Source organism: Scylla paramamosain, chromosome 2 (genome assembly GCF_035594125.1).
Source record: "Scylla paramamosain isolate STU-SP2022 chromosome 2, ASM3559412v1, whole genome shotgun sequence".
In the NCBI taxonomy this organism is placed as follows: domain Eukaryota; kingdom Metazoa; phylum Arthropoda; class Malacostraca; order Decapoda; family Portunidae; genus Scylla; species Scylla paramamosain.
In genome coordinates this window covers 21,913,780-21,937,951 of record NC_087152.1, presented here as the reverse complement: position 1 = coordinate 21,937,951, position 24,172 = coordinate 21,913,780, and the positions used below count along the sequence as shown (strand labels likewise).

The 24,172-nt window shown below is 40.1% G+C and overlaps 1 protein-coding gene across 3 annotated transcripts in view; it reads right to left on the bottom strand.

Moving 5' to 3' along the window:
• LOC135111778 (transcription factor elt-3-like) overlaps nt 1–24,172 on the bottom strand; it is a 261,683-nt gene that overhangs the window by 9,712 nt on the left and 227,799 nt on the right. The window lies entirely within an intron of this gene.

The following is a 24,172-nucleotide window of genomic DNA, read 5'->3' as shown; positions in this document are numbered from 1 at the left end:
TTATATGTTGTGCACGAAACAGAATTCAATGAAAATAACCTAAATTATAGAAAAAAAATATAGTAAAAGAAAACATGAAGTACTGCATATTTCAGGGTATAAGGTGGAACTTGAATCATTCTAAAAAGATAAAGTCGGTCATCCTATATGTTAAATACAAAAACAATTACCTTAAATTTTTACACAAAATACCACTGTTAATAAACATCAACCTCAAAATGGTAAGTCACTGAAAGTTCCTAATGTCTTCATTCTTCAAAAGAGTTGTAGTGTACATAATTTTTATTTTACACTAAAATTCTCTCTCTCTCTCTCTCTCTCTCTCTCTCTCTCTCTCTCTCTCTCTCTCTCTCTCACTCACCTATTCCTTGCCCTCCTCCCCTTTTCCTTCCCTCCCTCCATCTGTGTGTGTGTGTGTGTGTGTGTGTGTGTGTGTGTGTGTGTGTGTGTGTGTGTGTGTGTGTGTGTGTGAAAGTAAGAACAATCCTGAGAATTGCTAAATAGAATAAGACTGATAGAGAATGAAAATGGAATTATACGAGTGAGAAAGAGTGAGAAAGGATGAAGTGAAAATTACATAGAATGAATGATAGAAGGAGGAAGGGATATGACAGGGAGGGAGGTTTGAGACCAGAAGAAACAGGAAGGATGAAGAAAGGAACATTGAGAGGAAGGGACATATGAGAAAGGAAAGTATACAGGACAAGAAAGTAGAGAGAGAGAGAGAGAGAGAGAGAGAGAGAGAGAGAGAGAGAGAGAGAGAGAGAGAGAGAGAGAGAGAGAGAGAGAGAGAGAGAGAGAGAGAGAGAGAGAGAGAGAGAGAAAGAGAGAGAGAGAGAGAGAGAGAGAGAGAGAGAGAGAGAGAGAGAGAGAGAGAGAGAGAGAGAGAGAGAGAGAGAGAGAGAGAGAGAGAGAGAGAGAGAGAGAGAGAGAGAGAGAGAGAGATACGGAAGGAGAGAAGGTGGGTGACATAGACAGAGGGAGGAAGGAAAGGGGGATGGATGGGGGGAAAAGGGCAGGGAAGGGAGAGGGAGATAAAGGGGAGGAAAGAAAGGAATGGGAGGAGGAGAAACCCAAGAGGAACTAGTGACCATGTGGCTTCGTCTGAATGGGAGTTTGTGTTCAAATTGGCGGACAAAATTTATTTGCCAACTCTGTTTTAATTGGGAGTTGATCAAATTGAAGGACGTTCGGATCATGAGGTATGACGATGTGTGCGTGCGTGCGTGCATGTGTGTGTGTATTTACCTAGTTGTGTTTTGCAGGAAAAGAGCTATGCTCATGCCGTCCTGTCTCCATATCTATAAGCATCCAGCTTAACTTTAAATTCATGAATATTTTTTGCCAGTACCATATTTTTATGCTTCTATTTGGGAAACCATATTTCTTGGTATTTCTTCTACTTGCTGTTTTTTTTCAATTTTACTCCATGTCCTCTTGTATCTCTTGAGTCCCACACAAATAAGTCTTCTTTGTCAACCTGATCCTTATCCTTTAAAGTTCTGTATATAGCAATCAGGTCTCCTCTTTCTCTTCTCTCTTGTAATGATGGAAGCTTCAATCTCCTTAATCTTTCTTCATAGGTTAAATCTCTCAAACTTGGCACCGATCTGGTTGGAACTCTTTGGATCCTTTCTATTTTCCTTACTTCCTTTTTATTATGGGGTGACCAAACAATTGTGGCATATTCCAGTTTTGGTTGAATCGCATATTTCATCAACTTTTTCATCATCTCTTCATCCATGTAAGCAAATGCACCTTTCATCTTTCTTAGTAACTCATAGGTTTCCCCAACTATTTTGTTTACATGTTTTTCTGATGATAAATTATCACTTACTGTAATTTCCCAAGTCTTTTTCTTCTTTGTTTTTCTTAATTTCCACTTCTCCCATGGTATAGGAACTTGTCAATCTTCCTTTGCTTTTTCCTAATTCCATCACCTTGCATTTCTTTGCACTGAATTCCATTTCCCACTTCTTACTCCATTTATATATCTTATTTAGATCTTTCTGTAATATTTTACAATCCATATTGTTTTCCACTCTTTTTAATAATTCTGCATCGTCTGCAAACAGACATATATAACTGTCAACCTCATCCACCATATTGTTGACATACACCAGAAATATTACGGGGGCTAAGACTGTCCCCTGTGGTACTCCACTTGTAACTCTACACCATTCTGATTTTTCTCCCTTTATTACTGTTCTCATTTCTCTATCCCTCAAGAACTCTGTAATCCAATTCAGTGTGTTTCCTTGCAAACCCTCTATATTTTGAATTTTCCATAGCAGTCTCTGGTGTGGTACCTTATCAAATGCTTTTTTTTTAGGTCTAAATAAACAGTCTGCCCAACCCTCTCTTTCTCTCTTGAATTATATCAATTGCTCTACTATAAAAGCTCACTAAATTTATGACACAAGATCTTCCACTTCTGAAACCAAATTGTCTGTCAGTCAATGTATGTGTTTCTTCTAAATATTCCATCCATCTGTTTTTAACTATTCTTTCCACTACTTTTTGCCACCACACTTGTTAGGGACACTGATCTGTAATTCAATGGATCTTCTTTATTACCTCCTTTAAAAATAGGCACAATACTGACTCTCTTCCAGTCTAGAGGAATTTTTCCTTCCTTAAAAGAACATACTATGTTATTGTGTATACCTTCTGCCAGTTGTTCACAACATTCCTTAAGTATCCAGTTTGACACTCCATCCGGTCCTTGAGCCTTACTTACATCTAAATCTTTCATAATCTTCTTAATTTCACTTATGTCCACCTGTATCTCTCTCATCACATTGTCTCTGTGCCATACTCTTTCTCCTTCAAATTTGCTTTCTTTGGTAAATACTAACTGGAAGCACTTTTCATTAATTCTGCTTGTAACCGTGTATCTTCGTATGTAATGTCACCTTTCATTAATTTATCTATTGTTTGCCTGTTTTTCATCTTCCCATTCACATATCTGAAGAATAACTTCGGCTCATCTTTGCATTTGTTAACTATATCTTTCTCATAATTCCTTTCTTCATCTCTCAGGATTCTAATATACTCGTTTCTTGCCTTCTTGAAATCTTTCTATTTCCCACTTCCTTTTTTTTTCTCCATCTATTCCATGCTTCTTCTTTTTTCTTTTCTTGCTGTTATACATCTTGTATTAAACCAGTCTTTTTTTCTTTTTCACTTCCTCTGTTTTGATCTTTGGTACATATCTACTGACCCCTTCATTATAAATTTCCATGAATATGTTCCACTTTTCCACAGTTGTTTCCATTTAGCCTCTGCAAAATATTCCCTCAACCTGATAAAATCTGCTTTCTTGTAATTATATCTCCCATTCTTGTAAATTTCATTCCTGTTTTCTATTGGACCACTGCTTATACTGAATTCAATTAACAGATGGTCACTTTTACCTAGTGGGCACTGATAACTTATTCCTTCAATGATGTCCATTTCCTTTGTAAACACCAAGTCTAGCCTTGATGCCTCTTCATTACCCCCAAATCTTGTATTTTCTCTAATCCACTGGGTCATAGTATTTGTCATTATTAAATTTAGAAACATAGGTCCCCATGACTCTTCACCCCCATCCATTGTCCAGTCTTCTCAGCATACCTCCTTGCAATTAAAGTCACCCATAAGTGTTATATTATTACTCTCTGCCAGTATTCTCTCCAAACAGTTACTAGTATCTCTTAACAATAACTATAATCCTCTTGTGTTCATGCATTCATCTTTGGGGGTACATAAGCCACTGCAAAATCTCTTCTTCCTTCTGCTTTCTTTTTTGTTTGAATTCTAATTACTTCTGTCATTCTTTCTCCTATTTCAACCTCTTCCACTGTTATACTCTTCTTTGTAAGTAACATGATTCCTTCCCCTTTCTAATTATTTCTAAGTTTAATCCACACGTTATAATTACTATTACCGATTCTTATATTTTTTGTTGTCTCATTTAGTTTAACTTCAGTAATACCCAAGATGTCGGGCAGCTTTATCTTAATATAATTATTCAATTCTCACAATGTTGATATTAAACCATTTATATTTGTATATGCCACTGTCCACTTTTTATTTTTCCATACATTTTTTACATTTTCTATTCTTTTTTTGTCAGATACCACTTCCTGACCCTCTCATCTTTTACCTTCCAATAGAACTTTTTTTCTCTTCCTCTGTTCTGTTCTCATTTTTTGCCTTTGCTTCTTTTATTAGACTGCCTACCTTGAGTCTCTTCTCCTCATTCATGTCCCTCTTTATCCAAACTTGTCCAGTTTCCACACATTTGATGTCACTTCCATGGCTGTTTTTTGTGCCCTAAATTTTACTTTCAGTGGTTGCTCTCCTCCTTCTATATACTTCCCCAGTCTATGTATTTCCTCAATTTCACTTATCCAGTCCTCCCCTTCTCTCTGTATATTTCTTACAACGTCCCCTGCTAACTTTTTTTGTTCTTTCCCTCTTGTATCTTACTGGCTCTGTTTCCTCTTTTAATCCATATATAACAATACATTTCTTTTTGTCCACTGTGTCCCTTACCATTGATTCCTTCTGTTTGATCACTTTCACAGTTTCCTTACCTAAATCTGTCTTTTCCTTCTTTTGTGCTTCTATGATTTCTGTAAAGTTAACTTTATCTTCCTCTTTCTCTTTCCTCAAATTTTTTCACTCTTTCAATGAGGTCACTGATCATCCCTTCCTTTAAAACCACTTTCCTTCCTTGCATTTTTTCATGTAGTTCATTATCTTCCTCAAATTCTGGGAATGGTGATCCCGTTGGCAACATTTTGCTCCCACGTATGGTGCCTGCCTTGCTGGAGCTTTTACTCATTTTATTATATATGTTATTACTTAAATTTTCACTTTTTTTTTTTTTTTATTTCTGGAGACAGGACAACTCTACTTGAGCACAGCTCCTACCTGGTAACACATTCTAGACTCCTAGTGGTGGCTGTGGTCAAACAAAATCTTTCTCTGCTAGAGCTTGGATCGCTGCTTGTTTACTCGATGACGACGTGTCTGTGTGTGTGTGTGTGTGTGTGTGTGTATGGTCTGGTGATCTTCTGGCTTTCCTTACTGAGTCTTGGTCATCCTCTTTTAGAGATTTTGGTGAAACTTTTTCTGTTGCCTTGGATATATCAAAAGCATTTGATAGAGTCTTGCACAAAGCTTTGATTCCCAAACTACCCTCCTACGGCTTCTATCCTTCTTTTTGTAACTTCATCTCAAGTTTCCTTTCTGACCGTTCTATTGCTGCTGTGGTAGATGGTCAATGTTCTCCCCCTAAATCTATTAACAGTGGTGTTCCTCAGGGTTCTGTCCTGTCACACACTCTCTTCTTATTATTCATCAATGACTTTCTAAACCAAACTTCTTGTCCTATCCACTCCAACGCTGATGATACCACCCTGCACTTTTCCATGCTATTTTCATGCTAACTGCTCTTCTGATCTTGCTAACTGCATGCCTCCCCTCCTCCCATGGGCTCGCTGCACAAGATTTTCTTCTTTCTCTCACCCCTATTCTGTCCACCTCTCTAATGCAAGAGTTAACCAGTATTCTCAACCATTCATCCCTTTCTCTGGTAAACTCTGGAACTCCCTGCCTGCTTCTGTAGTTCCACCTTCCTATGACTTGAATTCCTTCAAGAGGGAGGTTTCAGGACACATCCTTTAATTTTTTACTATGGGTTTGGACCCTTTTCTGGGACTGGCATCTCAGTGGGCTTTTTTTTTTTATTTGATTCTTGTTGTCCTTGGCCAGTGCCTCTCCTACATAAAAAAAAGAAAAAAAAAAACATATATATATATATATATATATATATATATATATATATATATATATATATATATATATATATATATATATATATATATATATATATATATATATATATATATATATATACACACACACACACACACACACACACACACACACATTGTTATGACCACAGATTTCACTCCTCTCACAGCTGCCACTAACTTGGGTCAGCTTCCCTTGACTACCACCCATGTAATCTAGTGCTGGACCCAACTATGGTTTTACAGTGTCCTTTTAGTCTCCTGCAACCCTTAAACAGATGGTTGCAGGACCAGATTTGGCCCCTCTCACAGTTACCAATACCTTGGATTAGCCTCCAAAAACTGCTTCCTATGCAGTATAGTGTGGGGTCGACATTCACCTACATAGAGTCCTTCTGGTCTCTTGTGGTTTGTTAAACAAATGAGGTCACCAATCTGTTTCACCACCTACAGATAAGGGAATACTGCAACTGCCAAACAACTCCAACCAGAGAGAGAGAGAGAGAGAGAGAGAGAGAGAGAGAGAGAGAGAGAGAGAGAGAGAGAGAGAGAGAGAGAGAGAGAGAGAGAGAGAGAGAGAGAGAGAGAGAGAGAGAGAGAGAGAGAGAGAGAGAGAGAGAGAGAGAGAGAGAGAGAGAGAGAGAGAGAGAGAGAGAGAGAGAGAGAGAGAGAGAGAGAGATTATCAATGACACCTAGGCTCGAATCTGATAATCGGCCCAGTACAAGGTTTGGCAGCACCGCAGATCGGGGATTCCCTGTAAACGACAATGCCCAAACACTCAGCTGAAAATGGTCAGACCATAGGTTAACTATATCAGCAGAGGTTTACTGCTTTAACTATATAAAGTGTCTAGTCAAACAAAGACCCTCCTGGGGTGCACAAACACTGACTGATGCTCAGTAACAACAAGACAGGTCTCCCAGCCCATGCCTCTCCCAAGGCAGGGGGAAATCACATGATAAAGAAAAAGGTAGGGGTTAGGAGGTGGGATAGGAGAATGACGTAACGCCACCCACTTCGCTTCACTCACAAGGCAACGATGACAATGATATAACTCTTTTTCGCTGCACTTCTCTGAAGGGGCTGGTTGCAATTTGATGTTCATTACCTTCTATTCTTACAAATGGTAGTGCTTTTAATATGGGGCCTTATAGAGAAAGGAGAAAATAAAATTATATATACTAGCCCACCCAACTGGGCAGCCGTGCTGGGCTTGTTATTCTACTCATCTTCATATATATATATATATATATATATATATATATATATATATATATATATATATATATATATATATATATATATATATATATATATATATAAACTGTGCTCTTGATATTGTTCCCTTTGTCAACCAAATTTGGCACTACGTGCCATATTTACCTAGTATGCTGCTTTGCCACTACCCATGCAGTGCAGCAGCATAATGAAGGACTACCCACTGCCCTAGATCACAGGCCATGTATCAGTTTATTTTGAGACTAGTTTAGAATTTAAATTTGACTTAAAAACTTATTGTACTGCACTGCAGTGAGTCTGGCTTGAGACTCCACAGTGTATGGACCTCTGCCAGTCAGCCTCTGACAGCCATAGAGACAGGAGGATTGAGCTGTATGATAACTATCTATCTTTCTATTTACACCAGTAGTTATATACACACAAATAATCTTTTGTTTTCTGAATATTTTTTTTATTTAAAATATATGACTGGGGAATTGGCACAGTATTGAGGATTTACTGCAATTTATGATAAATGAAAGAATAATCCAGGCTCTCTGAGCTGAAGGACTGAGCCAGTAGAGATGTGTGGTAAAAATATGACAATATGCAAAACTGCAAATACTGAACCACCAATACGCAGAGGAACATTGCATTGGATAAACATATGTATGAGCTGAGTAATCTCCCCTTGTCACCTTTTCCTAATCATTCTCTTCACTCTGCTCATCATTACAATCTCCTACCACGAAACTAAACTAACACTTCCTTCAAGGCAAAGCCAATGTAACTTTTTTCTCTGGCATTGAGTGTTGTCTTTAGAAGTCTAGATTCTCCTTCCTCTCTCACCACCTTGCAACAGTTATGCATGACTGTTGCAGACATCCAGAGTATGTCCATTCCAAACATGGGTTAGTTAATGCATTGGGAGGGATTTCTCAGGCACTTTTTGCAACTGCTATGGACAGTGATGTACCTGAATTGCACAGACACTATAACCATTTCATGAATCTTGCTTCTGGTCATAAATCTCCATAATATGCATGTCGCTATTCTACAAACAAATATCAAGGATCTTCTTGAATATGTTAACACACTTCACACTGTGCTCATCAGGCCTTAGTTTGAATGGATCCTCTAATTGAATTTCTGCTTCTAGATTAGACACTGGATATTTTTGAAGTTTCTCTACAATCAGTTCTTTTCTATAATCCCAATTCAAGTTGGAATATGCTTGGTGAACAGGAGGACACATAACTTTCTCTTTTCTATGTGGATGACTTACTTGCACTTTATGACCACTGTTCAATGAAGACAATATTAAACACTATTACTCATTCTTGGAAACAATTCTCACTCTTAATGCTGTCGTTTGAAGTTTCTCTACAATCAGTTCTTTTCTATAATCCCAATTCAAGTTGGAATATGCTTGGTGAACAGGAGGACACATAACTTTCTTTTTTTCTATGTGGATGACTTACTTGCACTTTATGACCACTGTTCAATGAAGACAATATTAAACACTATTACTCATTCTTGGAAACAATTCTCACTCTTAATGCTGTCGTCATCCACATTCCTTTTTCTGCTTGAAATGCCTCCTACTCTCATTCTGGTTCTTGAAGATTTTTCAGTGTATGTCACTCCCTGGATGGAGGACTTGCACTAATGCATGTCATCATATTATAACTTGTGTAATTTTTATGCTTTCCTGTTTGCTTTTTGTCTACTTATTGACAATGTTTGTGAGGTCATGCCACACCCATGCAACAATGAATGATACTCCTACAAACATGTCATACTTCCAGAACCCTCTTTACACTGCTCATTCCACGGCTACCTTTAAATGTTTATTCGAATAGTACAATGTTCCAATGGATACTGGGTCACTATGCAGTTCATGATTTTTGTCATGTGATGTCTCCTAACCTCATTACTTGCTTTCAAATCTGTATGAAGTATTAACTACTCACATATCTTCTTGTTTATTTCCCATTCCAGTTCTTCAGAATATTTCCTTCATGAGGCTAACTTACATTACTGGGAGGCTATAAACAGTGGTAGGTATTGCAAAGGGCAACAACATTTAATCAAGGTCATTTCATCTCTCCTGTCTGGCTGGTGAGAATATATCTTTAAAAATATATCTTTAAAAATTATCTATTTGACAACTTTTCCATTTATTGATCCACCAGCTGGACTATAAAGATTAATGGTCAGTGATCTGTGTCCTGGGTGGTGACATTTGTCCAATGTCAGTGCAAGTATGATTTCTCAGAATCTGAGCAATACTATGTGCATCTTGTGTTTACTCATTGAACAATGGCACTTAAGCTACAAATCACTCAGGACGAAATTGGTTGTATTTATGCCCTACATAAGGCCGGAATTTGTGCAAAGGCTATTCATTAACATACTGGCATGCTTCAACATACTGTTGAATGCTGCCTGCAGCAGTGCCAGGCTGCCAAAGGTGACACTGCTTATCAAAACCTGATTTTCTTTTTTTTATGTAGGAAGGATACTGGCCAAGGGCAACAAAAATCTAATAAAAAAAATGCCCACTGAAATTCCAGTCCCATAAAAGGGTCAAAGCAGTGGTAAAAAATTGGTGGATAAGTGTCTTGAAACCTCCCTCTTGAAGGAATTCAAGTCATAGGAAGGTGGAAATACAGAAGCAGGCAGGGAGTTCCAGAGTTTACCAGAGAAAGGGATGAATGATTGAGAATACTGGTTAACTCTTGTGTTAGAGAGGTGAACAGAATAGGGGTGAGAGAAAGAAGAAAGTCTTGTGCAGCGAGGCCGCGGAAGGAGGGGAGGCATGCAGTTAGCAAGATCAGAAGAGCAGTTAGCATGAAAATAGCGGTAGAAGACAGCTAGATATGCAACATTGCGGCGGTGAGAGAGAGGCTGAAGACAGTCAGTTAGAGGAGAGGAGTTGATGAGATGAAAAGCTTTTGATTCCATCCTGTCTAGAAGAGCAGTATGAGTGGAACCCCCCCAGACATGTGAAGCATACTCCATACATGGACGGATAAGGCCCTTGTACAGAGTTATCAGCCTGGGGGGGTGAGAAAAACTGGCGGAGACATCTCAGAACACCTAACTTCATAGAAGCTGTTTTAGCTAGAGATGAGATGTGAAGTTTCCAGTTCAGATTATAAGTAAAGGACAGACTGAGGATGTTCAGTGTAGAAGAGGGGGACAGTTGAGTGTATTTGAAGAAGAGGGGATAGTTGTCTGGAAGGTTGTGTCGAGTTGATAGATGGAGGAATTGAGTTTTTGAGGCATTGAACAATACCAAGTTTGCTCTGTCCCAATCAGAAATTTTAGAAAGATCAGAAGTCAAGCGTTCTGTGGCTTCCCTTCATGATATGTTTACCTCCTGAAGGGTTGGACGTCTATGAAAAGACGTGGAAAAGTGCAGGGTGGTATCATCAGCGTAGGAGTGGATAGGACAAGAAGTTTGGTTTAGATCATTAATGAATAATAAGAAGAGAGTGGGTGACAGGACAGAACCCTGAGGAACACCACTGTTAATAGATTTAGGAGAAGAACAGTGACCGTCTACCACAGCAGCAATAGAACGGTCAGAAAGGAAACTTGAGATGAAGTTACAAAGAGAAGGATAGAAACCGTAGGAGGGTAGTTTGGAAATCAAAGCTTTGTGCCAGTCTCTATCAAAGGCTTTTGATATGTCCAAGGCAACAGCAAAAGTTTCACCAAAATCTCTAAAAGAGGATGACCAAGATTCAGTAAGGAAAGCCAGAAGATCACCAGTAGAGTGGCCTTGACGGAACCCATACTGGCGATCAGATAGAAGGTTGTGAAGTGATAGATGTTTAAGAATCTTCCTGTTGAGGATAGATTCAAAAACTTTAGATAAGCAGGAAATTAAAGCAATAGGACAGTAGTTTGAGGGATTAGAGCGGTCACCCTTTTTAGGAACAGGTTGAATGTAGGCAAACTTCCAGCAAGAAGGAAAGGTAGATGTTGACAGACAAAGCTGAAAGAGTTTGACTAGGCAAGGTGCAAGCACAGAGGCACAGTTTCGGAGAACAATAGGAGGGACCACATCAGGTCCATAAGCCTTCCGAGGGTTTAGGCCAGCGAGGGCATGGAAAACATCATTGCGTAGAATTTTAGTAGGTGGCATGAAGTAGTCAGAGGGTGGAGGAGAGGGAGGAACAAGCCCAGAATAGTCCAAGGTAGAGTTTTTAGCAAAGGTTTGAGCAAAGAGTTCAGCTTTAGAAATAGATGTGATAGCAGTGGTGCCATCTGGTTGAAGTAGAGGAGGGAAAGAAGAAGCAGCAAAGTTATTGGAGATATTTTTGGCTAGATGCCAGAAATCACGAGGGGAATTAGATCTTGAAAGGTTTTGACATTTTCTGTTAATGAAGGAGTTTTTGGCTAGTTGGAGAACAGACTTGGCATGGTTCCGGGCAGAAATATAAAGTGCATGAGATTCTGGTGATGGAAGGCTTAAGTACCTTTTGTGGGCCACCTCTCTATCATGTATAGCACGAGAACAAGCTGTGTTAAACCAAGGTTTAGAAGGTTTAGGACGAGAAAAAGAGTGAGGAATGTACGCCTCCATGCCAGACACTGAGGAATGTACGCCTCCATGCCAGACACTATCACCTCTGTTATGCGCTCAGCACGCAAAGACGGGTCTCTGACACGGAAGCAGTAGTCATTCCAAGGAAAATCAGCAAAATACCTCCTCAGGTCCCCCCAACTAGCAGAGGCAAAACGCCAGAGGCACCTTCGCTTAGGGGGATCCTGAGGAGGGATTGGAGTGATAGGACAAGATAAAGATAGGAGATTGTGATCGGAGGAGCCCAACGGAGAAGAAAGGATGACAACATAAGCAGAAGGATTAGAGGTTAGGAAAAGGTCAAGAATGTTGGGCGTATCTCCAAGACGGTCAGGAATACGAGTAGGGTGTTAAAGCTTAAAAAGTAAATAAAATGACTCTTACTGACTTGAAACATGAGTTGAATGTTAGACCTGTATGTACAGCACGTGAGCTAAAAGAAATTATCCAGATCTACTGGGTAATGTGATTTGTGGCATACTGTAGACATGCTCAGTTTCGCAAAAAAATACATTCAATGGGCCATAGAAAAATATGTTCCATACTGTGGAGTGATGAAAGTGTTTTCAGAGTAGTTGGGATACAGTTTGCAAGAATGAGAAGGCCAAAAGTATCTAAAGGTGCGCCCATATTATGTCTCATGCAGTGCTACATGATGTGGTGTTAGGAGTGGGTCATGGGGGTAAATGTCCACACTAGAGGAAACTGCAAAGTTTGCTACCATGCTAGCAGCCAGTAGCATCTGAATTGCCAAAGCAAGTATTGTATTGTATGCTGACACACACACACACACACACACACACACACACACACACACACACACACACACACACACACACACACACACACACACACACACACCTGAGCAGCCAAGCTGGAAGGATGCATGGGTAGCAGCTCTGTAATCACCAAGATAAGCCAGTTGTGGTATAGGGAGTTTGGAGCAGTACTGTTTCTGTCTCCATAATGAAATAGGAAAAAGTTAGAGGTGATTCTAAAAGTAGAGTTGAAAGAAAATTAGAAGGGGAAAATGGAGCTGAACTGAAGTGGTTTGTTTACGCCGTGACGAGTAAGCAGCGGGAGAAAACAACTTCTCAGGGTTTTGTGCCAGTGACAGTGAGGTTAGCACAAAACTATGGTAAAGAAGAGTGTTGGCACTGGAAAGTGACATGGAAAAACTGATGGAGAGATTCAGGGCTATGGAAGAGACCCAGGTAAGCCAAAATAAATAACTGAAGGGATTGAGAGCCAAAAACATAGAGCTAAGAAACTGGTGCAACACTCTGGAGATAGAAATTAGGGAATGCAGTAACAAAGTGGAAGGAAGTGCCAAAACTGTAGTGCAATTAAGTGAAAGGCAAGATGCATGGAAAAAGCTCCAAGAAGGAGATAAGGTAAGGTTTGAGAGGAAAGTAGATAAGTTGGAGAAACAAATGAGTGAGCAAGAGATCATACAAGGAGAGGTAATAAACTTTGAGAAAATAATAGAACAATTAAATGGGGCCAAAATAATGCAAAAGGTGGTAAATGTTATCAAGACAAATGAGTCTCTTGTAAGAGAGACAGTTGACAAAAAGAAATGTATAATTGTCTTTGGGGTTAAGGATATTAAGGAAATCAACAAAGCAGTAAGAGAGAAAGAGCTGAAAGAGATAGTAAACAAAGTGGTGGGAAAGGTACAAGAGGAGGGAAGATGTCTGGTTGATGAAGTGGAAGAATACCACAGAGTTGGGAAATTTACAGGTGAAGGTCACAGACCCGTAAGAATAAAATTTAAATTGCAGAAGGAAGCTGAGGAGGCTCTGACAGGGGCCTGGAGATTAGCTAAAGATGAGGTAACAAAAAACATATGGCTGAGAAGAGACTTAAATGAAAAGGAAAGAAAAGAGCTAATTAAAATGAGGGAGGAAGTAAAAGCAAGAAATGAGGAGAGATTGGAAGAGCAGATATTCTACTGGAGGGTTTTGGACATGAAAGTAAGGAAGTGGCACCTGAACGGGAGGGAGAACAGGGAAACAAGCTAAGGAAAAAGAAAGGGCATTTTGAAGGTAGCTTATACAAACATTAATGGATTCATCTTGGGATTAAGGGAATTAAATGTTTATTTAAATGAGAAAAGTCCAGATATAATGGGCCTCAAAGAAATAAAATTATATGATGAGTTAGAGGTAAAGAACATTGGGCAAAATCAATACAATTTATGGAAAAGAAGTAGAACATATAAGAAAGGAGGAGTGATGTTTCTTGTCAAGAAAAGCTTAAAGGTGGTTGAAATAGAATATGGCAACAGATTAGCTAAGGCAATATAAGGCAATAAAAATTAGAGTGGAAAATACACAAGGCAAAAAGAGACAATACACAGTGATGTACATACCACCAAAAAACAATGCCTAGTCAAATGAAGAATATGAAATAATGATAAAAGACACAGTGAACTGGACAGAGAAAGTGCTAAGTAGTGATAAACTGATCATGATGGGAGACCTTAACTGTAAGGAGGTGTGTTGGGAACAGTGGCACACGGAGGGAACAGAATCATCTTGGGGAAATAAATTATCACAGCTGGCAATGGATAATATATTAGCTAAATGGATAAAAGAAGATACAAGATTTGGAAAAGATGGAGAAAGTAACCTGAAGGAATTGAGAATGTTCACATAGGGTGTCTGTTAGCCAAAAGTGACCATGCTATCATAGAATTCAATATAAATGAGGAAATAGAGAATCAAAGGAATGAAGAACACCATGTTGGGAGATTAAACTACTGTAAGGCAGACTGATAACATGAGGTTTTTTCAAGAGGAGAGATGGGATAGATTCCATAAGGCTACAGGGGTCCAAGAGAAGTGGGATGAATTTCTTAAAATATATAAAGGTGAAAAAAGTTTGTGCCTAAAAAAGACAGTAATAGTTGGTAAAAAAAGAGTGGTTTAATAAAAGATGCGAAGCAGCAAGAAGGATGAAAGAGGATACATGGAAAAAATGGAGGAAAAGTAAAAGAATTAACCTATGGAATAATTACAAACAAGCAAGGAATGATTATGTGAAGATTCTGAGGGATGAACAAAGACAGTTTGAAAAAGATATAATAGACAGGTATAAACAGGAGCCGAAACTCTTCTATAGATAGGTGAATGGTAAACTGAAAAGCAAAGTGAGTATAGGAAAGCTAATGGTAGATGGAGTGGTTTATGAAGACCCGAAAGAGATGACAAGTGATGAATAAGAGCTTTAAGGAAGTTTTTACAAAGGAAAAGGAATTTATAAGGCCATTGTGCACACCTGAAAATGGAAAAAATAGAGGAATTTCAAGTAACAAAAGAGGAAATTGATGAAATCATCAAAATGTTAGAAGTGAGAAAGGCCACAGGACTGGATGGAGTGTCAGGATGGGTAATAAAAGAATGCAGTAACCAGCTTAGTGATAAATTACATACCATCATATGTACCTCTATTAATGAAGGAATAGTTCCACAGGATTGGAAAAGGGCAAACATCGTACCCATATTTAAAGGAGGAGACACACAAGACCCACTAAATTATAGACCGGTTTTGCTGACGAGTGTGGTTGCAAAAAAATATGTGAAAGGATAATAAAGAACAAATGGACCAAGTTTTTGGAAGATAAAGACATTCTCACAACTTGTCAATTTGGCTTTAGAGATCTTGTGTCACTAATTTATTATGCTATTATTCAAGAGTAATTGATATCATATAGGAGAGAGATGGTTGGGCAGACTGTATTTATCTAGATTTAAGAAAAGCTTTTGATAAAGTGCTGCATAATAGACTGCTGTGGAAGCTGGAAAAGATAGGTGGTGTAAATGGAAAAATGCTGAAATGGATGGACGACTTCCTTGAAAAACAGAGAGATGTGAACAGTAATTAGGGACCAGATATGAGTGTGGAGCCCAGTATTAAGTGGGGTCCCCCAAGGGTCAATGTTGGCACCAATAATGTTTGTGGTGTATATAAATGATATGGTGGAGAATGTATCTAGCTATATGAGTCTTTTTGCTGATGATGCAAAACTTATGAGAAGAGTGAAGGGAACGGAAGATTGTGAAGAATTACAAAGAGATATAGACAAGGTGTGGGAGTGGAGCAACAGATGGCAAATGAAATTTAACTCTGGTAAGTGTAAAAAGATGGAATTTGGAAAAAGTAACAGAAGGTGTAGCTATAACTATAAGATGGGAAATGATACAATAAATAAGACAACAAGAGAAAAAGATCTGAGAGTGATTTTCTCAGAGAATTTTTCACCAGAAAACATATTAACAAGATAACAGGTGAAACTCTCAGCCTACTAAGAAACAAAGGAGTTGCCTTTGCTTATCTGGATATAGAAATAATGAGGAAAATAATCACCACAATGATACGTCCAAGATTAGAATACACAGCAGTAATTTGGTCACCACATGAAAAAAAGCACGTAAGAAAGTTGGAAGGAATACAGAGGGCAGCAACAAAGATGATAACAGAATTGCAAGATTTGTCATATGAAGAGCGACTAGCTAGAATGCAACTCCCAACCTTGGAAAAGAGACGACAGAGAGGTGACTTGATTGCATTGTACAGATTGCTGAGTGGGATGGAAAAACTAGATAGGGAGCATCTCTTTATAATGAACAAAAGAGAAACAAAAGGACATGGAAGAAAACTAAAAGTAACCACCTACAGAAGGGACATAAAGAAGTTTAGATTCCCTCATAGAAGCATAGAGGCATGGAATGGACTGGAAGGGGAAGTGGTGTGCGCTACAAATATTCATGACTTTAAGGAAAAGTTGGATAAAAACAGTTATGGAGACGGGACAGTATGAGCTTAGCTCCTCTCCCATATATCACAACTAGGTAAATACAACTAGGTAAATACACATGAGGACTGGGCCACTAAATTATAGACTAGTGTCACTAACTAGTGTTGTGGGCAAGATCTGTGAAATAGTGATCTAGAAAAAGTGGGTGAAATATTTGGAAGAAAAACCAAGTTATAACAAATAGTCAATTTGGTTTCAGAAAAGGAAGATCATGTGTAACAAATTTACTAAGTTTCTATACAAGAGTAATAGATGAAGTACAAAACAGAGATGGGTAGGTAGATGCAGTGTACTTGGACATCAAAAAAGCTTTTGAAAAAGTTCCACATAAAAGACTATTGTGGAAGATGGAACATCTAGGAGGACTGAGAGGGACAAAGCTAAAATGGATGAGAGACTACTTAAGGGATAAAGAAATAAGAACTGTGATCAGGGACACCTGTTCAAGTTGGAGTAATGTAACAAGTGGTCAGTGTTAGCACCCATTATGTTCCAAATATACATCAATGATATGCAGGATGGTTTGACCAGTTATATTAATTTGTTTGCTGATATGCAAAATTGTTAAGAGTAATAAAGAGCAATATTGATTGTATGGAGTTGCAAAGAGACACTGACAAGATTTATGTGTGGAACAAAAAGTGGAAATTGGAATTCAGTGCTAAGAAATGCTATGTGATAGAATTGGGAAAGAGTAAAAGAAGACCTGCATGGGACTATAAAATGGGGAAGAAGTAATAATGAAGAGCAAGGAGGAGAAAGACCTAGGAGTGGTTTTTCAAGATACCCAGAATGGCATGTAATGAGATATTTGGGTCGATGTACAGGATGTTAACAAATATTAGGGTGGCATTTAATTATATGGATAAAATTATGACGAAAAAATTACAGCCACTATGCTATGTCCCAAGCTGGAATATACAGCAGTGGTATGGTCTCTGCATATGAAGAAAGATATAAAGTTGGAAAGAATTCAGAGGGTAGTTACAAGGATGGTACTGGAGCTGAAAGATCTAACATACGAAGAGAGGTTGAAGGAAATGTGACTGCAAACTTTGCAAGATAGAAGAGAGAGGAGATCTAATAACAATGTATAAAATAGTTAACTGCATTGGGAAGATAAACAAGCAGGATCTGGTGTTGCTGGAAAAAGATGAAGCTGGAAGGACAAGAGGGCACTCAAAGAAGATAAGGAAGAGTCAGTGTTTGAGGGACATCAAGAAGTACAGTTTTCCACATAGAACTGTGGATATCTTGAATGGTTTAAATGAAGAGGTTCTTATAACACCAAACATACATAAATTTAAATGCAATCTCCTGCTTTTAGCTACTGATTAAAGAGGAATGATGCCTAACTGAATGATTCAACAATGAAAGCCACATGGTTTGGTGCTGTGCTGTCCAGTCCAAGGAAAGATAATTGGAAGGGTGTAAAAGTGATAATGACTGATAAATGTAGAGGTCAGCAGCAATATAGACCTTAGCTTGTTTACATCTGAAGGGGGCAAGGCTAGGCCCAGAGTGATACCTGATTTTTTTTGACTTCAGAGAAGATGAGGAGAAGCGAAGAGACAGTATTCTTAGGGAAAAGAATCATTGACATGGAGAGGGAACTAGAAGAGATGAAAGGCTGAATGAGACTATTGGAAAAGGCTGTCTGTGACTTAACAGCAGAAAGAGACATATGGAAAAGAGTTTACAATGCCATTCATAAGAAAATTACCCTGAATGAAATGAAAACGGAGGAAAGTGTAAAAAGAAACCAAGGAGATAGATGAAAAGCAAAAAAGTCTGAAAAAAAAAGAGAAAGAAGAGAGTATAAACTTCAGGAAGATCATGGATGAACAGGTAAGGATGAAGGTGGTCTGAACTGAACTGAAAAGGTGGTCAAGGTCATCAAGGAGAATGAAGGAATAGTGAGAAATACAGTGGGGAAAAAAGACAATTGTTGGTAAGATAAGATAAGTCAGTAAGGCATAATGGGGAGAGAGAGAAAAAAAAACATTGGTGGAAAAGTACTGGTGGAAATACAGGAAGACAAGAGCTTAGTGAGATTGAGGAAGCATTCAGGCTTGGGAAGTATAATGAAGATAAATAAACACCATCCCATTAAGATATAGATATCAAAACAAAGCAGAAGAGGTTGTGGCCAAGGCATGGAGGTTAGAGAAAATGGAGATGTATGAATAATTTTACTTCGGCAAAATCACCTATCCGCTGGGCGGACATTTCCCATGAGAGAGAGTGCGTCACGCGCTGCCGGCAGTTGTTTGCTGATCGCCGCGTCGGGCAGACACGGTCATTCTGGGTCATACGGACTCCCAAGTTTTTGCTGTTTTCTTTCAGATAAGGCCACGATACTTGTTACGCAGGTACAGTGCCTTCAACTTCGTTACCTGTTTTTGGGGCGAGTTGTATTATTGCTATATCGGTCTCCACTGACGATGAAACTGTGTGGGAAGCTTACAGCTTTGTTCTCCTTATCGCAGTGCAGCAGCCATGTCGGGGTCTGGTGAAGCGTCCTCTGCCTCTCGATCCCCTTCCCCTCCTGCCCCACGTGCCTTCTGTGGGCCTTCTCCTCTCCCTGGGTCCCCTGTTCGCCCTCAAGATGACGACGACAGGCACAGGGATCATTCATCTCGTCGCTTGAGTGGGAGGCATGGTTGCGTGAGATTACGTAACAGTGCTGACGCACGTGGTTCCCGTGGCACTTCTCCTGCTTCTCCCCCTTGGTCAGTTGTGTTGGACGCCTTGGCTGATTTGCGGGGTGAAGTGGAGGCCTTGAAGGCAGACAGACGGCAACTACCACCCCCTACTGGGTCGGCGCAGGTGACTGTGGAGGACAGTACTCTGGGGGGCTGGGGTTTGTTGCCTCCTTGTTCTGCCACTTTTTCTGGTTTCTCGGCCAGGATGAGTGAGGATGAGGCAGTGTCGATGCCTGCTGCCCCTGCTGACAGCACCTTAATTCAGGGCACTAAGGCCTTTGGTCCTTCTGACACGGTGGTTGCTGACATTGACAATAGAGTGGCAGAGATGGTAAACTTTCTCTTTGATAATGGTATGAGAGAGGAGGACTACAAGGCCATGTGTGAGGATGATGTTGTCAAGAGGCCTAATAACTGCCATGCTCTTGCGCCAGTGGAATGCAACCCACAGGTGTTGGAGGCCCTGAAGCTGGATGCCAGGAAGACAGACTTCCGCTTGAAGGAGGTAAATAAGGACATCCTGCGGGCTTCAACCATTATCACCAAATCCTTAGTGGCACTGGATGATTTGGCTGAACAGGAAGGTAACCACAAGTTGGCACATGAGGTGAGCATGCTAAATGGTGCATTGGCATTGCTAGGCAATGCCAATCACAGGAACAATTTGGCCAGGCGTTTTGTCATGAAACGCAAGATAAACTATAAATATGCTCATCTTTGTTCAGATAAGGTGCCATTTACTCGCTTTCTGTTCGGTGACGATGTGTCCCAGTCTGCCAGACAAATTGAGGAAGCGGAGAAACTGCGGAGTAAGTTCTCGCAGAAAAAGCCTGCCTTTACTAGCAAGTTCGCAGGTAAACGCCCTGGTGGATATTGGAACAAGCCTGCTAGTAGGGGATATTACGCCAGGTTCCAACCCTACGGGCAACAGAGGTATGGCTCCAGGGCTGCCCCACGACTGCCTTCCACTCGTCAGGATGTGGAGCCAAAAAACTCCAAGGGCCAGGGCGGCCGCAGCAGGCAGCCCCAGTAAACTTACAGGCAAGTGCATGTTTTGAAGCTGGCAGACTACACTCTTTCCTGCATGAGTGGCGTAAAATTACCAGTGACCCTGTCATTTTGGATATTGTTCAGCATTGCCACCTTGATATTGATGTCGATAGTGTTCATCCTTTATTTTTTAATGATTTGGAATACAGGTTCAACACTGTGCAACAGGGGATAATTTCTGGAGAGATAAAAAACTTTTACAGCTTAAAGTCATTAAAGTCACACACAAACAAACTCAGCAGGTTATCTCTCCTATTTTTTTGCGAGAAAAGAAAAACGGGGAATTTCGCCTGGTTCTTAACTTGGAGAGGTTAAACAAATACATACCATATAAACATTTTAAAATGGAAAATTTTGAACAGGCCATCAGGCTCATCAACCAGGGTGATTTTTTGGCTTCTGTCGATCTCAGGCATGCTTATTATTCTGTTAGGGTTGCAGATGAGCAACAACGAATTTTATGTTTTACATGGCAAGGTGTTATCTATCAATTCACCTGCCTCCCTAATGGCATTTCTGAGGGACCTCGGCTTTTCACCAAACTGATGAAGCCAGTATTTGCTACTTTAAGGCAGGAAGGATACACTATCACCAGCTTTATAGATGACACATTAATTTGCAGTAACTCTTACTCAGGATGTCTTCAGGCGATTCAGGCCACCATTTCTCTGTTGCAGAGGTTAGGCTTTTGTATCAATATGGAGAAGTCTGTTCTCACCCCCACACAATGTATTGAATACCTAGGCAATGTTATTAACACCAAGTTCATGATTGCCTCTTTACCTGAGCGTAGACTAATCAAAATTCGCCAAGGATGTGCAGAACTTTTGTGTAAAGATGTTGCCCCCATTCGAGAGGTGGCCAGGGTGATCGGCCTCATGGTGGCTGCGATCCCAGCAGTGGAGTTAGGTAAACTTCACTACAGGAAGTTGGAGGGGGGAAAAATTGCCGCTTTGAAACAGGAGTATGGTAATTTTGACAGGCCTTTGAATATTACTGCAGACATGAAACTAGACCTTTCCTGGTGGTTAGACAATGTGGACAGACACTACAGACACATTTTTAGGCCAGGTACTGACATCGATTTATTTACTGATGCCTCCAGCCTTGGTTGGGGGGGTCATTTGGGGTGTCAGATTACAAGTGGTACTTGGTCCCTGGATGAAAAGGAGCTTCACATTAACATCCTGGAGATGAAAGCCATTCTATTCTCTTTGCAAGCATTTGAACATGAGCTGGAAGGTAGACATGTTAGAGTTTTTTGTGATAATACCACTGCCATAAACTATGTCAATGAAATGAGAGGCACAAAGTCCAAGTCCTGTAATGATGTTGCTACCCAGATTTGGGATTGGTGTCTGGAACATGACTCATGGGTTACATGCTCGCACATACCGGGGAAGGACAACACCTTGGCTGATGTAGCCTCTCGCAAGATTAATGACAGACATGAGTGGAAACTCGACTCACACATTTTTACTACCTTGTGTAATGTTTTTGGGACACCGTCCATTGATTTATTTGCCTCAAGGCTTAACAAACAGGTTAATACATTCTGTTCGTGGTTGCCAGATCCGGAGGCTAAATATTTTGATGCTTTTTCCTTGGACTGGTCAAACTTTGATTTGTCTTACATTTTCCCCCCATTCTCATTAATTGCTAGGTGCCTTCAGAAGTTACGTGCGGAGCAAGCACGAGGCTGGATGGTGGTTCCTCTGTGGCCGTCCCAGTTTTGGATCGGCATGCTGCTCCAGTTGCTAATAGACTTCCCACGTTTGATAACGTACAGGAGGAATGTTCTAACACACCCGTCCACAACAGATCCACACCCCATCATGTCCCACACGAGGCTCATGGCATGCCTTCTGTCAGGGAAAACTTGCAGAAACGAGGAGTTTCGCCGGCTGCTGCGGACATCATACTTGCCTCCTGGAAACCAGGTACTGAGAGGAAATACCGCCCACATGTCCAGAGGTGGTCGTTGTTTTGTGGTAGACGGAATGTCGATCCCACTTCTCCAACTGTAGGTCACATTGTAAATTTTTTGACGGAAACCTTTGACAGGGGTGTGGGTTATGAGTGTGTGAACACTGTGAGGGGTGCCCTGTCTTCTCTCGGCATTGTGGTGGACGGATGCAGGGCAGGAAATCACCCTTTGGTCATCCGATTCATGAGAGGGGTTTTCAATCTTAGAACTCCTCAGCCCAGGTACACTGACACTTGGGACGTCCAACCTGTCTTAGAGCAACTAAGTTCCATGTTCCCCTTACATGCATTAAGCCTTAAAGAATTAACGCTAAAATTGGTTGTGATGATGGCCTTAACTCAAGCTGCCAGAATTCAAACTTTACAACTACTGTTAATCAGAGACATGCTCATTAATGAACACTCCATTTCAGTACAGTTGGGGGGGCACTCATAAACAATCCAGACCAAATTTTAACATCAACAGGGTCACATTCCATCGTTACCCTAAGGATCCACGATTATGTGTCTGTAGCACTCTCCTGAGGTACATTGATGTGACTAAAGAGCTTAGACAGGATGAGATGCACACTGATGCCAGGCTCCTCATTAGCTTCATAAAACCCCACAAATCAGTTTCCAAAGACACTATTGCCCGTTGGGTCAGGACCATTCTCCGCATGTCCGGCATAGACATCTCAAAGTTTTCCGCTGGTAGTGTGCGGCCAGCAGCAGCTTCAAAAGCTGGAGTGGCGGCTGTCCCTGTCGCATGCATTATGGCTAAGGCGGGCTGGTCTAGGGAATCTACCTTTGCAAAATATTATAATAAGAACATTGTGGCTGCTTCTGACCCCTTTCAGGATGCAGTGCTAGAATAAGACATGATTTGGGTTTGTTGCTGCACTCCAGTGTTGCAGTACACGGATATTTTAAGTATTTAGTATCTAGTACCTTAGGTTTACCTTATGATGTGAACTGTTACCATATTTCAACATTGTTTGTAGATTGGATTAAGTTGGATGCAATGTACCTTATTTTATACACCAATTGTATGATTGTCTCATGTACAAGATCCTTCCATGGAATAATAGTTATAGTACTGCTTCTTGTGGGGCATTTCCTTTTCCTCTCTACTATTGCATCCTCCCTCGTCATCCACATGGCTTCAAAGCCTCATGGGAAATGTCCGCCCAGCGGATAGGTGATTTTGCCGAAGTAAAATTAACAAAGTACATGAGACTTACCGTAGGTCAGTTGAAGTGTACTTCTAATTTTTCGAGGCAAATCACCTCTGCTGGTGCGGAGATTTCACATGCCCTCCTCTCCCTCCCTACCTTAAGCTCTACAGGTTACTTAATTTCCTACTTGGTTCATCATGTGGATGTCGAGTCCTTGCTTTAAAGTCTGCCAGCAGCGCGTGACGCACTCTCTCTCATGTGAAATCTCCGCACCAACAGAGGTGATTTGCCTCGAAAAATTAGAAGTACACTTCAACTGACCTACGGTAAGTCTCGTGTACTTTTTTAAGTTTATGTAAAGAAAGATAGAAATTATGAAGAAAGGAATATAATCAAACATTTAAGGGAACAAACTATGGAAAAAAAAACATGAAGATATAAGAGGAAAATAAAGAATTTTGTTGGAAGGAAATGGACATGAAGTTAAGGAAATGGTACATAAGAGAAGACCAGAAATAAATGACTGACTAAAATTGGCATATACACATGTGAATGGGTTAAGACCATCAGTGCTAGAAATAGAGGATTACCTAAGAGAACAACCAGTTATCATGGGGATCACAGAAACTAAATTAACCAGTAATTAAGCAACATGGAACATATTTGAAGGCAAATGTAACATACTGATGAGAAACTGTGAAAATAAACAAGGAGGGAGAGTTATGCTATTATTAAAGATAGAACTGACAGTGATAGACATGACCTCTGGAGAGGGTGAGGTTGAAGTGCTGAAACTGGGAGTCAGACAAAGGGCAGGTGGTTGCATGA